At 40.7% G+C, this 16,834-nt stretch overlaps 1 protein-coding gene across 7 annotated transcripts in view; it reads left to right on the top strand.

Annotated features, from left to right (window-relative positions):
- Window positions 1-16,834, top strand: part of LOC122549888 (tyrosine-protein phosphatase non-receptor type 3-like) — a 218,108-nt gene that overhangs the window by 36,089 nt on the left and 165,185 nt on the right. The window contains exon 1 of one of the 7 annotated variants that reach the window (XM_043690064.1): window positions 14,241-14,258. The exons of the other annotated variants lie outside the window; for them this stretch is intronic. The gene's annotated coding sequence lies outside the window, so the exon portion shown is untranslated. Of the gene's footprint in view, window positions 1-14,240; window positions 14,259-16,834 lie in introns of those variants that run through there. 7 annotated transcript variants of the gene reach the window in all.

Here is a 16,834-nt window from a genome sequence, read left to right as displayed (position 1 = left end):
GGGCCTGCAAAGTTTTTCTTTTCAAGTATCTGTCTGCTTCCTTTTCAAAGTTGCAGTTGAATCTGTTACCATCACCCTTCCTGGCAGACCAATCCATATTATAACGAATGGCTTTGTATTTATTTCTCTCCATCTCCTTCAGTTCTCAATATTTTCAAAACAGAGGTAGACAAATTCTTGAATGACAACAGAACCAAAGGATGTTTGGTAGCCCGGAAAGTTGGGTTGAGGCTGCAATATGATCATCCATGAATCTTATCAAATGGTGGATCAGCTCCAGAGCTGAATTACTCACTCCAGCTCCATTTATTTATTTACACTATCATTTCCCTTCAAGATTTTGAACACCTCTATTAAATTTCTGTCTAACCTTCTTTAAGGAAAATATCCTAATTAATATCCTCTGTACCTTCTAAAAGTTCTTTGAATCCTTCTTAAAGTGTCTTTCCCAGAAGAATTAGCTACAATACTGGCTTCTTAGACCTAACTGTTATTTATAAAATTACTGCACATCCTTACTTTTGTATTGTTGTTGTTTCAGGTTTTTTGTGGGTCATTTACCTGATGTTACCCGTTTGCCTGAAACTTAGTTCGTGGGTGATGACATATTGCTATTTACAAACATAGACCCACTTGGGTAAATTTTTCACCATCAATCCTATACAAACCAAACTGACAATATCATATCATGGTATCTCTTCTCTATGAGCAACTCACCTTGTTCCTCTGACTTGGCTCAATAAAATTCTTATTATCTACTAACCCATTCCAAACTCCGCTCCAGCTTCAGATTGTAAAGGAGTAAAACCTAAAATTGAGATCTCTTTCATGGTTTCAGTAACAACCCTCAAGATAGCAGCGGCAGAGTAGCAACGCAGCAGGCTTGGGACTCCTGCTTGAGGCTTGTCTGCTCCGTCCAAAGTTACTTTACTTTTCTCCTTGTTCGTTCGTTTCTTTTTTTTTCTTCGTTTAATCTACTTACCTTATGTGAGGTATGGGTTGATGTAGCACCAAGGAAATCCCTGCATGGGGAGGGTGAGCCCAAGTTTTGGCGAGAAAGGTCCACTGCGTTGAATGCAGTCATCCTGAGTAGTGAGAGCAGGAACATGCAACCGGTGGTGAGAGGAGACAGGTGTTTTCTGTGTTGGAGGCAGCTCGCGGAAGTAGGCAGCCTGGGGCAGCCGGCAACAGGGAGGTCGAACCCGGAGCTGGGGAGGTTGAGCCTTTGAGGATTGCAAGCCCAGCATGATCTGGCACTTATGGACTGTGATGTTGAAATGCTATCTGTGTTTTATTTTTGTTTTACCACTTTTTAATAAGATGGACTGTAATTTTAAATTTTTTAACTTAGGTATAGAATCTTGCAGAAATATAAACAAAGTGTCTTTGTACCTTAGATGGTGCTGTGAGTGGCGACTTGCTAATGTTTCACTGCACTCATGTGAGTACATGTGACAATAAACCTAATTCAATTCAGTTCCATTCAGTTCCTTCAAATATCATTAAACATATCATTGTGCGTGTGTTTTAGTCTACGGTGTTTAGTTTTAGAATTAATCTTTAACTGGAAAATATGAAATAAGCACAATTGAAGCACCTTGAAGTCTGGTATACTTGAAAGGTTGGGGTTATTTGTTTTAAGATGTTAGCACCTGAAAAAGTAAGATCAGAAACACAAAATGGACTTGCAGAACTAGACAGTTGGTATCTACACTCCTCGCAAGAATAGTAGTCTTGGAACATTGTTTGTTTTTAATGCTAAACTAGTTCAAAGCTTTCAGTAATTGCTGAAAGGCTATAACCCCCTTACTTCATGAAGTCAAGAAATGAATTGTAAATAAGAGATACTTCATTTCAAAGTCAAATAAAGGATAGCTTGGAGCAGACTATGCCTTCATGGAAATAGGTACATTTTAATAAGATTCTCTGATTTCAATTTATCTAAATGCTGTTTGGAATAGGTTAGTTCAGTTTGAAGCTGGGTGAGTGCTAAAGCAGAAGTGGTGGCTCCAAGGAGACCAGTTGCAGCTATTAGCACACTGTAGGCAGTTAGAATTAGGAAAAGTCCCAGGGAGTCAAAACCGCAAGCTGTGGAAAGGTGAATGCTAAAATATGCCCTGGCAGTGATTGATAGTTGATACAATGGAGAGTATTTGCTTGATATAGCAGTGAAAGTTAGAAGAAGTTCAACAGCAGTGTGCTGTTTAGCTGTTAACCTTGATAAAGACTGAAATTGTGTTAGTGATTAGACACATGGAACAGTCATACAAGTAGTGAGCAAATCTGTCTTGAGAGAAGAGTTTATATTTATTCATGGGAAATGGGCTTTGCTGGCTAGGCCAGCATTTATTGCCCATCCCTAATTGCCTTTTGAGAATGAGCTATCTTCTTGAACTGCCACAGACCATGGGATAAAGGGACACCATAGGACTGTTAGATTTTGAATGGGTGACAGTGAAAGGATGGCAGTGTAGATCCAATTCAAGATAGTACGTAGCTTGGAGAGAAATTTGCAGATGATGGTGTTATCATGCACCTGCTGCTCTTGTCCTCCTCGGTGGTGGAGGGCACAGGAGAAAGTGAGGACTGCAGATGCTCGAGATCACAGTCAAAGAGTGTGGCTCTGGAAAAGCACAGCAGGTCAGGCAACATCTGAGGATCAGGAGAATTGACGTTTCGGGCATAAGCCGTTCATCAGGAATGTGAGTAGAGGGCACAGGTTTGGAAGGTGCTGTTGAAGAAGACCTGTTGAGTTATTGCAGTTGGTGATGAGGTGAGTGACTGTTGAAAGTGCTGGATGGGATGCCAGCCAAGTGGGCTACTTTGCCTTGAATGATGTCAAGTTTCTGAAGTATTGTTGGAGATCCTAGGAACATAAGATATAAGAACAGCATTAGGCTATTTGGCCCATAAGCTATGCTGTACTATGTGATCATGGCTGGTATGTTTCTCAACCCCATTATTCTGCCTTCTTCCCATAACCTTTGATCCACTTACCAATCACCAATCAAGAACCTATCTATTTCTATCTTAAATATACTGTATGATTTTTGCCTCCACAGCCCTGTGTGGCAATGAGTTCCATAAATTCACCACCCGCTGGCTGAAGAAATTCCTCCTCATCTCAATTCTAAAGGGTCATCCCTTCACTCCAACACAGTGTTCCCCCCGGGTCCTCGTCTCTCCTCTTAGTAGAAACATTTTCTCCATGTCTACTCTATCCACTTGTCTAAACTCCAAACATTACATACCCAGAGTCCTCCACTGCTCCTCATATGACAAGTCATTCATCCCCAGAATCATTCCCGTAAACTTCCTCAGGATCCCCTCCAATGCCAGAACATCCTTTCTTAGCAACAGGGCCCAACACTATTCTCATTATTCCAAATACAGTCTGACCAGAGCCTTATACAGCCTCAGAAGTACCATTTTGCTCTTGTTTTCTAGACCTCTTTAATTGAATGCCAATATTGCATTTGCCTTCGTAACTGCTAACTGAACCTGCAGGTTTACCTTCAGAGAATCCTGAACTAGAACTCCTAAGTCCCTTTGTGTTTTAGATTTCCAAAGGCTTTCTTTGTCTAGAAATTGGTCTACGCATCTATCCTTCCTACCAAAGTACGTACCCACACAGGTGGACCCATTCAAGAGTTTCCATTCCGCTACTGATTTTTCGATGGTGAACAGACTTGGAGGTGTTACTCACCTCCGCAATTGTTACATGAGACCTCTTTAACCCACCTAGCTCGTCAGTTCAGTTTCTGGTCAATGTTAATCTGCAGAATGTCAGTAGTTGGAGATTCAACACTGGTAATCCCATTGAACAGAACTGGGAACTGATTAGATTCTCTCTTGGAGGTGACAATTTAGATGTACTCTGCTTCAGTATCTGTGGAATCATCAGTGATGCTAAACATTGTGTAATGGTCAGTGAACACTGCCACTTCTAATCTTCTGATGGAGGAAAGGTGGTCTTCTGTGCATCTGTATCAATCACTTGTGTGTTTTTGCATTTTATGATTACTTAATAACTTATAGATAAACTATCATTGCCTAAAACTGAGTTCTCTCCCTTTAAACATAAACAATTAATATTATGTTTTAAAAATTCAAAAACAATCAATCTTCCAGAGTATCTAATATAAAATATGGAACTGTGGATACTAGCGATCCAAAACAAAAACAAGTTGCTGGAGAAACACAAGTCTGGCAGCATCTGTGGACACAAAACAGTTCATATTTCCAGTACTTTCTGATCAAGAGTCACCAGATTCGAAAGGTCAACTCCATTTTCTCTCCACAGATGCTGCCAGATCTGCTGAGTTTCTCCAACAGTTTCTGTTATTGTGTCAGAATTTCTAATTTTAGTTTAAATGCTTCATGCATCTGTGGGTGTGAAATAAAGTACAGATTTATATAAAAAAAACTGCACATCCCATTTTCATTTTTATTTCTAGATCTATATTTTGCACCTGGATTTACAAAACACAACTTCAGCAATCAAATTTTTTTGCAAACCAACTTGGGTGTGGCAAAGTTAAAAATCACACAACACCAGGTTATAGTCCAACAGGTTTAATTGGAAGCTCACTAGCTTTCGGAGCGTCGCTCCTTCAGCCTGGTGTGTGATTTTTAACTTTATACACCCCAGTCCAACACCGACATCTCCAAATCATGGGTTTGGCAAGGCATCGCTCTGGACACATTCAAATATAGCAGTCAAACTGTCAATGCAATGCAGTTGGAACAGAGGTTTTGTTTTCCTGAAAAGCTCAAATCACTAAGTGAACACTTTAATTTACAATATCTTTGCTGTCAAAGGGCCATTCAAAAGGAATGCACAGTTCTCAATTTTGATTTTGAAAACATGGGTGGATGGTAAATTAAAATTGGTGCTCTTTGTACAATAATTTTTTCTGTGGATGTAGGTTTGCTCGCTGAACTGGAAGGTTCATTTCCAGATGTTTCATCACCCTACTAGGTAACATCTTCAGTGAGCCTCAGGCGAAGCACTGTACATGATTCCAGCTTTCTATTTATATGTTTGGGTTTCTTTGGGTAGAGCGAACAGCCAGTGGGCAACTTTAAACCAGCGTCTACAGGAAAACAACACAGACCAAGTATTGAACTACAGAAGCAATCAACCCAACATCCACAAACGAAGCTTCATCAGCACATTTATTTCAACGAGCCAACACACACTACAGCGCAGAGGTACAACGCAGAGCAGAGGAGAATCACCTATGCCGTGTATTCAAAAAGAGTGGGTACCCAATTAACAGGGAGCAGGAAAATCGACGTTTCGGGCATGAGCCCTCTTCAGGAATGGAGAAAATGAGGACTGCAGATGCTGGAGATCAGACCTGAAAAATGTGTTGCTGGAAAAGCGCAGCAGGTCAGGCAGCATCCAAGAAGCAGGAGAATCGACGTTTTGCTTTTCCAGCAACACATTTTTCAGCTCTGATCTCCAGCATCTGCAGCCCTCACTTTCTCCTACCCAATTAACACAGTCTGCCGATTTCTCAGCAACATACCCAAGCAAGCAGACGAAACATGTCTAGAAACCCTAGCCACTCTCCCCCAGGTCAAAGACATCTCTGAAATGACTGCCAGACTACTCCGACCCCTTGGCATCATGGTAGCCCACAAACCCACCAACACACTAAAATAGCAGCTAATGAACTTGAATGACCCTATACAGACAACAAGCAAAACTAATGTTATTTACAAAATGTCATGCAAGGACTGTAACAAATACTACATTGGACAAACAAGCAGAAAACTAGCCACCAGGATACATGAACACCAACTAGCCACAAAACGACATGACCCTCTCTCACTAGTATCCTTACATACAGATAAGGAAGGACACCACTTTGACTGGGACAACAAATCCATCTTAAGAAAAGCCAAACAGAGACACCCACGAGAATTCCTGGAAGCATGGCATTCCAACCGGAACTCTATCAACAAACACATCTAGTTCGACCCCATCTACCACCCCTAAGAAAAAAAACAGGAAATGACATCACCACAGGAAATGGCAACCAACCCAAAGAAACCCAAACACACAAATAGAAAGCTGGAATCATGTAAAGTGCTTCGCCTGAGGCCCACTGAAGATGTTACCTTGTAGGGTGACGAAACGACTGGAAATGAACCTTCCAGCTCAGTGAACAAACTTGCATCCAGAACCTCAATCTGAGCTACAAATCTTCTCAAAACTCACTAATTGTTTTGTTCTAATCTACATGTTTTGTACAATTTCAAGCTAACACTCAGTTAACTTTTAGGCTCAAGTAAGGTTTGTTTTCATATATGGTAAGAAAATCCAACTTGGGCTATTAGTTGTTAGTAATCCTCAGATTCCTGATTAAGGGCTCCTGCCCGAAACATCGATTTTCCTGCTTCTCGAATGCTGCCTGACCTGCTGTGCTTTTTCAGCGCCACTCTAATCTTGTTTGTAATGAGTACCAATTCTAAACAAAAGTCACAGTAAATTATCAAACCAAATGTATGTCCTCTTGGTTGAGATGTTGCCAGAAAAACACACTGCCCTATGCTTCCTTATTTTGTTTAAACATCACTAATGTACAATTTCTGTCTCTTGTTGTCATAAGAAAGTTGTGTACTGTGAAAGATTCCAAACTTGGCCACTGTGTTCATGTTGATGTATGAGTTAATATGCAAAATTAGTATCTTAACTGATTATATCCAACATTGAGTAATGTGGATGGTCCCTTCTCCACTTGAATGTACCATGAACAAAAAAACCTCATAAATCCAGAGAAATTTAGTATCGGCTTTTGCACCTGTCATGGAAGTTGGGAAGTCAGCTGGTTTCTGGCAAATTTCGTTTGTCACTAAAACATTCAGTTTTCCTTGGAGAGTGTTGAGACGTTTTGAAATATGTAGTAATAGCAGAGTTTATAGAAGTTAATCTCGCCTACTGTTAGTTTGGGTAAAATAAATTAACTGCTTCAAAAATATGTAACTGTTCGAAGCAACCTGATACTACTGGTCAGTATGTTATAAAAGAAATATAGAGGCGCTGGCAAAGATGCAAAAATAATTCCTAAGGATGATGTCAGAACTGAGTGATAATACTTAATAGGCAAGGGTGAACGGAATGGGACTTTGCTTTCTAGATAAAGGTTAGAAGTGAAATGATGGGTGTCTTCAGCATAATGGAGGGTTTTAATTGGGTGTGCATGAAGAAATTATTTAAGACCGTAAGACCATTTTTAAAAAAAATGGGATCAGGAGTAGGCTAATTTGGTCCATTGAACCTGCTCTACCACTCAGTAGGATCATGGCTGACCCAGTATTCCTCGTGTGCACTTTCCTGCCCTTTCCCCATAACCCTTGATTCCCACACTAATCAAGAATCTATCTATCTCAGCCTTCAATATACAGAAGGACTCTGCCCCACATCTCTCTGTGGCAAGGAGTTCTAAAGGCTCTTGATTGCTTAGAGAAGAAATTCATCTTTGCCTCAGACATAATTTGGTGCTCCTTTATTCAGAGACTATGCCCTGTTGTGCTAGCTCCTTCCATGAGGGGAAGCATTCTCTCTGCATTTAACCTGTTGAGCCCCTCAAGAATCCTATGTTTCAATGAAATCACCCGTCATTCTTCTAAATTCCAATGAGTAGATTCCAAACCTTTGCTCATAAGAGACCCACTCCATTCTGGGGATTATTCTAGTCAATCTTCTCTGAACTACATCCAGGAGAGTTCAAAACTAGGGACATGAATATAAGATGGTTATTAATAAATTCAACTCAGAAGATATGTCTTTATCCAGAAGTGGCAAGGATGTATAACTGGATGCTATGTGCACTTACGATGCATTTAAGGAGAAGCTAGATAAATAGAAGAGCGTTAGAATAGACCACAAAACAAAACTAAGAACTGCGCACGTTGGAAATCTGAAACAAAACAGAAATTGCTGTAGGAACTCAGCAGTCTCTCTCTCTACAAATGCAGATACGCTTGCTGAGTTTCTCTAGCAATTTTTGTTTTTGTTGAAATAGAACATTGTAGTAATAAGATGAGAAAATATTATTCAGAGGAGGCTTCTATAGAGCATAAATGTGATCATAATTCAGTTGAGGTGAACAACCAGTTTTTGTTCTCTGTATTCTGTTTTAATTTTTTTTTTGCAGCCCACTGCTTTGCTGTGTTTGTCCCACTCATATTGTGCCTATGCTCTCATACTCACTCCCTAAAGCATTTTTCTTTCATTCAATTGAGGGGTGATAGATTTAAGACTGATGTCAGAGGCAAGTTCTTTATCCAGAGAGTGGTAAGGATGTGGAATGCCCTATCTGCTAAGGTAGTCAACTCAGCCACATTAGGGAGATTTAAACAATCCTGAGATAAGCTCATGAATGATTTTGGGATAGTGTAGAGGGACGAGCTGAGAAAAGTCCACAGATCAGCGCAACATCGAGGGCCGAAGGGCCTGTTCTGCACTGCATTATTCTATGTTCTAATTTCATTTCTTAGGTCTCCTTCTTTGAATGTGTTCTAGTACTTGATTTACCGAATAGATGTTTTCATTTATTTTGAATATAAAAGCAGGGATGTACTTCTGTGGCTCTATAAGGCTCTGATCAGACCACATGTAGAGTATTGTACACAGTTTTGGGTCCCATATCTCAGGAAGGATGTACTGGCCCTGGATCATGTTCAAAGGAGGCACACGAGAATGGTCTTGGGAATAAAAAGCTTAATATGAGAGGAATATTTGAGGACTCGGGGTTTATACTCGATGGAGTTTAAAAGGATGAGAAGGGATATAATTGAAACATACAAAATACAGAGTAGATGTTAGGAAGATGTTTCCATTGGTAGGAGAGACTAGGACCCGAGGGCTTGGCCTTAGAGTAAAGGGAAGATCTTTTAGACAGAGATAAGGAGAAACTTCTTCAGCCAGAGGGTGGTGAATCTGTGGAATTCATTGCAACAGAAGGCTGTGGAGGCCAGGTTATTCAGTATATTTAATACTGAGATAGATAGGTTCTTGAGTATCAAGACGATCAAGGTTATGGGGAGAAAGTGGAAGAGTGGGGTTGAGAAACTTATCAGCCATGATTGAATGGCGGAGCAGAGTCGATGGGCTGAATGGCCCAATTTCTGTTCTTATGTCTTATAGTCTTATGTCATCAACAGTGCCTCCAATCTATTTTTAAAAATTGGATAAAATATATGAAATTTAATATAGAGCAGTGTGTGAACTGATGCATTTTGAAAGGAATGATGAGGGGACACCATATAAACCAATTTGATACAATTTGAAGTGTGGTGGAGGAACAAACCCAATAGTTCACAAATTGCAATCATTAGCAGAACAAATTCAGAGCGCAAGATTAGAACAAGTCAACATGGATTTAGTAAGGGGAGGTCGTGCCTGACAAACCTGTTGGAGTTCTTTGAAGAGGTGACAAGTAGGTTAGACCAGAGAAACCCAGTCGATGTTATCTACCTAGACTTCCAAAAGGCCTTTGATAAGGTGCCGCACCGGAGGCTGCTGAGCAAGGTGAGGGCCCATGGTGTTCGAGGTGAGCTACTGGTATGGATTGAGGATTGGCTGTCTGACAGAAGGCAGAGATTTGGGATAAAAAGTTCTTTTTCGGTATGGCAGCCGGTGTCCCGCAGGGTTCAGTGTTGGGGCCGCAGCTGTTCACATTATATATTAATGATCTGGATGAAGGGACTGGGGGCATTCTAGCAAAGTTTGCCGATGATACAAAGTTAGGTGGACAGGCAGGTAGTACTGAGGAAGTGGGGAGGCTGCAGAAGGATCTAGACAGTTTGGAAGAGTGGTCCAGGAAATGGCTGATGGAATTCAATGTGAGCAAATGGAGGTCTTGCACTTTGGAAAAAAGAATACAAGCATGGACTACTTTCTAAACGGTGAGAAAATTCGTAAAGCCAAAGTGCAGAGGGTTCTGGGAGTGCTAGTTGAGGATTCTCTAAAGGTAAACATGCAGGTTGAGTCCGTGATTAAGAAAGCGAATGCAATATTGTCAATTATCTCAAGAGGGTTGGAATATAAAAGCACTCTTGTGCTACTGAGACTTTATAAAGCTCTGGTTCGGCCCCATTTGGAGTACTGTGTCCAGTTTTGGTCTCCACACCTCAGGAAGGACATACTGGCACTGGAGCGTGTCCAGCGGAGATTCACACGGATGATCCCTGGAATGGTAGGTCTAATATATGAGGAACGGCTGAGGATCCTGGGATTGTATTCATTGGAGTTTAGAAGATTTAAGGGGAGATCTAATAGAAACTTACAAGATAATACATGGCTTGGAGAGGGTGGACGCTAGGAAATTGTTTCCGTTAGGCGAGGAGACTAGGACCCGTGGACACAGCCTTAGAATTAGTGAGGGTAAATTCAGAACAGAAATGCGGAGACATTTCTTCAGCCAGAGAGTGGTGGGCCTGTGGAATTCATTGCCACAGAGTGCAGTTGAGACTGGGACGCTAAATGTCTTCAAGGCAGAAATTGATAAATTCTTGATGTCACAAGGAATTAAGGGCTATCGGGAGAATGCGGGTAAGTGGAGTTGAAATGCCCATCAGCCATGATTGAATGGTGGAGTGGACTCGATGGGCCGAATGGCCTTACTTCCGCTCCTATGTCTTATGGTCTTATGGTCTTAACTCTGCTTTCTCACCATATTCTATTGTTCCCGTCATGTCCAACATTCAAGAACTCTATCTTAGATATATTCATTGAACGAGTATCCACAACTCTCTGGCAATGAATTCCAAAGATTCAAAACCATCAGAGTGAAGAAATTTCTCCCCATTTCAGTTCTAAATGATGACCCTTTATCCTGAATCTATGACCATCACGCAGATCTAGACTTTAGCTAAATGAAACAGGCTTTCAGCGCTTAACCTGTAACACGCCCGCAGAGTTTTCTATGTATCAATTAGATTACTTCTCATTCTTCCTAACCTCAGAGAATATAGACCCATTCAACTGAATCTCTCCTTGTGGAGCAACTCTATCATTCCCAAGAAACTACTGAGGCTTTAGAGACTATTATAAAGCATGGAGGATCCTAGATATTGTAAAGAGAGGCATTAGTTGGATGTTATGACCAACTTTGGGCATCAAACTTGAGGAAAAATATCAAGCCCATGGAGAGAGTGCAGAGCAAACTTAGTAGCAAGGCTGTGAGAATTCAGGTATTCAAACACTATATAGGACAAACAGGAAGACAGCTAACGATCCACATCCACGAACATCAACTAGCCACGAAACGACACGACCAGCAATCCCTAGTAGCTACACACGCAGACGACAAGCAACATGAATTTGACTGGGACAACACTACCATGATAGGGCAAGCCAAACAAAGAACAGCCAGGGAATTCCTCGAAGCATGGCACTCATCCACAAACTCCATCAACAAACACATAGACCTGGACCCAATATACCGGCCACTACAGCGGACAGCTGAAACTGACAACCGGAAGCGGCAGGGACAGGCCACTATAAATGCCGGAGGAAACACCACAGAAGCACTTCACAGGAGGCTCCCAAGCACTGAGGATGTCACCTAGACAGGGGACGAAATGTTTGCAACAAAATCTTCCAGCTCTTCGAACAGAACCACAGCAATTCAGGTATATTGGTGGGCAGAAAGCTGGAACTGTTCTCTTTTAGAGCAGTGTGTGCTACGGTGATATTTAATTAAGATGTTTGAAATTATGAAGGGTTTTGAGAGCACGAATACGAAGAGCATCAATTCGGAACTTGTTTAGAATATGCTGTGTGTCTTGGGAGACGTGCAAATTTAAGATGACTTTTACCAATCAGAGGAGGGATCAAGGTTTTTTGTGTAGTGAGACATGATCTGGAATGCTGACCCTAAACAGGGTGATAAAAGCAAAATCAGAATTAAATGCTTATAAAGAGCGAGATATCTACTCAAAAGAGAAAAAAAAATAGTGGACCATGGGAAAATAGCACCTCAGGGTGTCCCAAATGACTTTGCATCTTATCATGTAGTTTTTTGATGTGTATTGTTGTCATTGTTTTTGGCGTATCTTCGTGCTTTTTTTTGTCTTATTGTGGGATAGTGGGAAGATGGTGGAAAGGTTCGCAGGCTAGTTATCAGTCTTTTGAATTGTGTGAAGGATACTGTGGTCCACATGCCCTAGTGTGGGACTTGAATCTGGCGTTTTTGGCCCAGGTGCAGGAACATTTTCACTTTGGCTGCCAATTTGGTCTGTGACAATCTGTGCACAACCAATTCCCACAAAAACAGTAAACAATCAAATCATCTGTTATCAGTGTTAGACAGTTGCATGTTGACCCTCTTCCAGATAGTATTGTAGGATATTTTAAGTACACTTAGGAAGGTTAACTGAGCCTAGGTTTGATGTCTTATTTGAAAAGTGGCACCTGTGTGCTTGTAGCATTTCCCCAACATTGCATTGAAATGCAGACCTAGATTATGTGTTAAATTTCTGGTATGGAACTTGAACCCAAGACCTTCTGACTTAACCGCGTGTACTTCTACTGAACCAAAGATGACACTTTTCTGTTTCACCACAATCAGTTTTTATTGCTAAGCCGATTTGTCATCAATTCCTTGAGGCATTATATTTCTTAATACTCTCAGTCAAGGGCCTGAAAACCTTTTGGAAATCCACATCAGATTTCATGTTAAATTTGTCTAGACCTTTAGAATACAGTTTTTTTTTTGTATCCTGCTTCAGACAAAGCTCTTTCACAGATATTCTACAAATAAAATATTGGTGCAACTGTGTAGAAAATTTGCAAGGCTGTTAAATTATGTGGATGCTTGAGCCAATAAGCACTACTTTTCCTTGGGAAAATAGATTATGGATTATTGGCGAAATCTTCAAAATTAAGAAGGATTTTGGAAATAAGTGTGGTGTGAAACTATTCCCACTTGTGGTTGAGCCCGAAGCAAAGGGGCATAAAGATAAAAAAAAATTTCTTTTACATAGATGAGAATATGGAACTAATTGCCATGTACAGTGAAGTAATATTGATACATTTATGCTTGACACATGAGAGAACAAGAATAAATGGATCAAGACCTGGGTGGAAATATGTAATTAAATTGGGAGGAGGCTTTTGTGGAGTATAAATAGGAGCATGTCAACTAAACCAGTTGGACCTAATGCCCCATTTCTATTCTGCAGGTTCTATACAAGCACATTTCTGTTTTAAGCTATTTCACTACTGAATTTCTTCTTCGAAGAATTCTAGTAGGTTCTTAAGGTATGACCCATTCTTCTACTGTACTAACTAAGCCATTTGACACCTATGCTTTGGCAAGTATTCATTTCTAGCATTTTATACAATCTTTGTTCTTGAGCATTTTCTCCAGGGCTTTACCGAACTCCTTTTAAAATGATCCTGCATTTGTTTTCCTCCAGTGCTCCAATCCAGTGATAGAACTATACAAACTTTCAGCCAAAGCATCATGAAATTCAGCATTTTTGTTTTATGCTTCCATAATCTATTTTATCTAAGTGCTTGATGCATAGTCAGTCCTTTCATTTTCTGCACAACACTTTACTAAATTTAATGTGTCTCATCCCATTTCATTCATCTGTAATCTTCTTGACTAAATAGAGATATTCTGATTACCTATAATTGTTTAACTTAATTTATCTTTTAACAGACCCCCTCCTACAGTTTCCATATTCTTAACATACTTCTGGATCTTCTATCATTTACCTACCAAAAACCATATTGATACCTTTTTCAGTCTGAAGATGTAAAATGCTAATGTAGTCAAATACATTTTTGAAAGGCCCCTGGGTTTCTACTTAGGGAATTGAATGACTATTTTGATCAATTTTATGGTTGTTGCATTTTTTATGTTCATTTTCAGTGTTCACTGCAAGAAAATTAACTAGATGGGTTCATTAAATTTGTCGTCTTGTTCTGATTCCTAAAATGTTCACCAGAAGCTGGTTTCCAGACTTGCAGGTGAAGAATCAACAAATAAAAGTAGGTGTTGCTACAAGATTTTTGTACACTCGCTACATTAAATTGGATTTGATCCATCTGGCATTGATTGTAAAATATCAAGTTGTGTACCTATCATAAAGCTACCTTCTTAGTCATGTGGACAGGAAACCAGTGGAATGTGAAAGTATGAGCTAAACTGTGGCGTAGTCAGAAAGATACTTGATCTCTCGCCTTGTTTGTGATTAATTTTAAGCCTGGCTGCATTTCTTTTGGAAAACAGGTTTGTCACGATCTAATTTAATCATAGGCACAAAATATTAGGTTCACTAAGACAAGTCTGAGAATGGTGTGGAACTCTACAAATTGCTAATTAAAATATGCGCTTTTAACTGATCTTTTCACTGACCTATTTTGTCTTTTCGTAACACATTTTCTTTTAAGACCAGGCAAGTGGTAGCATGCAATTTCAATTTTTTAGTATTGTATTGAGATTTTGCAAAGCATGTATGTCTATTTATTTCTTGGTGAATTGCCATTCTTACTCAACAGTTACTGGTCATGGGATAAAACTGGGTGAGTTAGGACCACTGTAAATTTTTAGAAATTTTCCCAATGCTATCCTGTTGAAACTTTGTAGATGTCTTTTAAATCCTACAGTTTCTCGCAAAGTGGTGAACGTTACTTTGAAAGGTTATGTATTCTGTTCAGTTGTGGGATGGGGAGAGGTAGAACAAATAGTTCAACTTGGCATTTCAATGCAAAAATATTTATTACTGGCTGATCCATGCCTCTACACCATTCAATCTGAATAAAATATCAAATGTGTGTACTCTATTTGTCCCATGAAGCAAGAAAATGAGAACTTTGCGAAGAGTATGATCTTAGAATCACAGCAGTGCTGTGATACAGAACAAGCATTTGGCTTATTGTGCTTGCGTCAGCTCGTTAAACAAGCAATGTTACCTAATAAAACCCAAAAGAGTTCTGAGGAAGTGTCGCCAGACCCAAAACGTTAACTCTGATTTCTCTTCACAGATGCTGTCAGACCCTTTGAGCTTTTCCAGCAACTTCTATTATAGAGTCATAGAGTAATGGAGATGTACAGCATGGAAACAGACCCTTCAGTCCTACTCATCCATGCTGACCAGATATCCTAACTTAATCCAGTCCCATTTGCCAGCACTTGATCCATATCCCTCTAAACCCTTCCTATTCGTATACCCGGCTAGATGCCTTTTAAATGTTGTAATTGTACCAGCCTCCACTCCTTCCTCTGGCAGCTCATTCCATACATTCATCACTTTTTGCGTGAAAATGTTGTCCCTTTGTTCGCTTTTAAATTGTGCCCCCTCAATTTGAACCTATGCGCTCTAGTTCTAGATTCCCCACCCCAGGGAAAGGACCTTGTCTATTTACCCTATCCATGCTCCTCATGATTTTATACACCTCCTTAAGGTCACCCCTCAGCTTCCGACACTCCAGTAAAAACAGCCCCAGCCTATTCAGCTCTTGCTGATGGCTCAAACCCTCCAACCCTGGCAACATCCTTGTAAATCCTTTCTGATCCCTTTCAAGTTTCACAACGTCTTTCCGAAGGAGACCAGAATTGCATGCAATATTCCAACAGTGGCCTAACCAATGTCCTGTACAGCCGCAACGTGATTTGCCAACTCCTATACTTAATGCTCTGACCCCCGGTAGCAGTTTTGTGCACCATATACAGAGGAACCTCGATTATCCAAATATCAATTATCCGAATTTCGGATTATCCGAAGAAGATCTCAAGGTTCCGATAGAAACAATACATCAAAGAAGTGTTACCAACACTGATTGCGTCTTTTGTTTACACTGAATTTGGCTTACTGAAATGTTGCCGAAGACAGTCCTGGACATCATTGGGAATCCATGCACCATTTCCAAATGACTGAGTTCCTGCACTCCCTCTCTCTTCCCACACTTTCCCTGGAGTTCTAGACAGGGGTGTACCCTAAACCCCCCTTTCCCAGATAATCTCTCCAATACTGTCCTGTACAGGGCAGAGTGAGAACTTATCAAAAAGTTGTGTGTGTGGCTGTGTGCATTAGTGTGCGACTTTGAGACTCACCCTCCAAAGGCAGCACCAGTCTTGCTGTTGGTGTCCAGTCCAGCTGCCGTCTCCATTCCAGGGGTGGGGATGTGTGGTGGTGGGGGTGTGGGTGGGGATTTGGTAATGGTGTTGTGCGGTGTGCTGCTCCTTAGTCTCCTGAAAGGGGAGCAAACATAGCAAGTGCTCACTCTGTCAATTCCATTGAAGTGAATCAGCGGCAGCGAAAGGCTACAGCAATGCTGCAGGTCCCGTACATGTATTGTGTCTGCTCAGAAACAAACGCTGAGAAAGATAGAGAGAGAGAGCAAGGCAGGCAGAGCAAGGAAGAAGGAAACTTCAGAAAACTGAGTCCCAGAGGAGAGGTATTGAATCAGTTATCCAAATAATCAATTAACCAAACGAAATACTGCCCACCCATCTTGTTCGGATAATCGAGGTTCCTCTTTATCTGCTGTTCTTGTACTTCTAGATGGATAGAGATCAGAGGTTTAGAAGGGGCTATTTAAGCAGTGTGGGTGAATTTCTGCAATGTTGATTGTACACACTATTGCTACTGAGCTTCAGTGGTGGAGAGAATGGATACTTGTGGATGTGATACAATTCAGGAGGGTTGTTTGCCTTGGATGGTGTCAAGCTTCTTCACTGTTAGCGTGGCACCATCCAGGCAGGTGGGAAGTGTTCCACCACATTCCTGATTTGTGCTTTGTAGATGTGAGATAGGCTCTGGTCAGTGAGGAGAGGAGTTGCCCATTGGAGGATTCATAGCCCCT

Source organism: Chiloscyllium plagiosum, chromosome 5 (assembly GCF_004010195.1).
Source record: "Chiloscyllium plagiosum isolate BGI_BamShark_2017 chromosome 5, ASM401019v2, whole genome shotgun sequence".
In the NCBI taxonomy this organism is placed as follows: domain Eukaryota; kingdom Metazoa; phylum Chordata; class Chondrichthyes; order Orectolobiformes; family Hemiscylliidae; genus Chiloscyllium; species Chiloscyllium plagiosum.
Note: the sequence above shows the minus strand (reverse complement) of the source record. Positions and strands in the feature narration are given on the sequence as shown.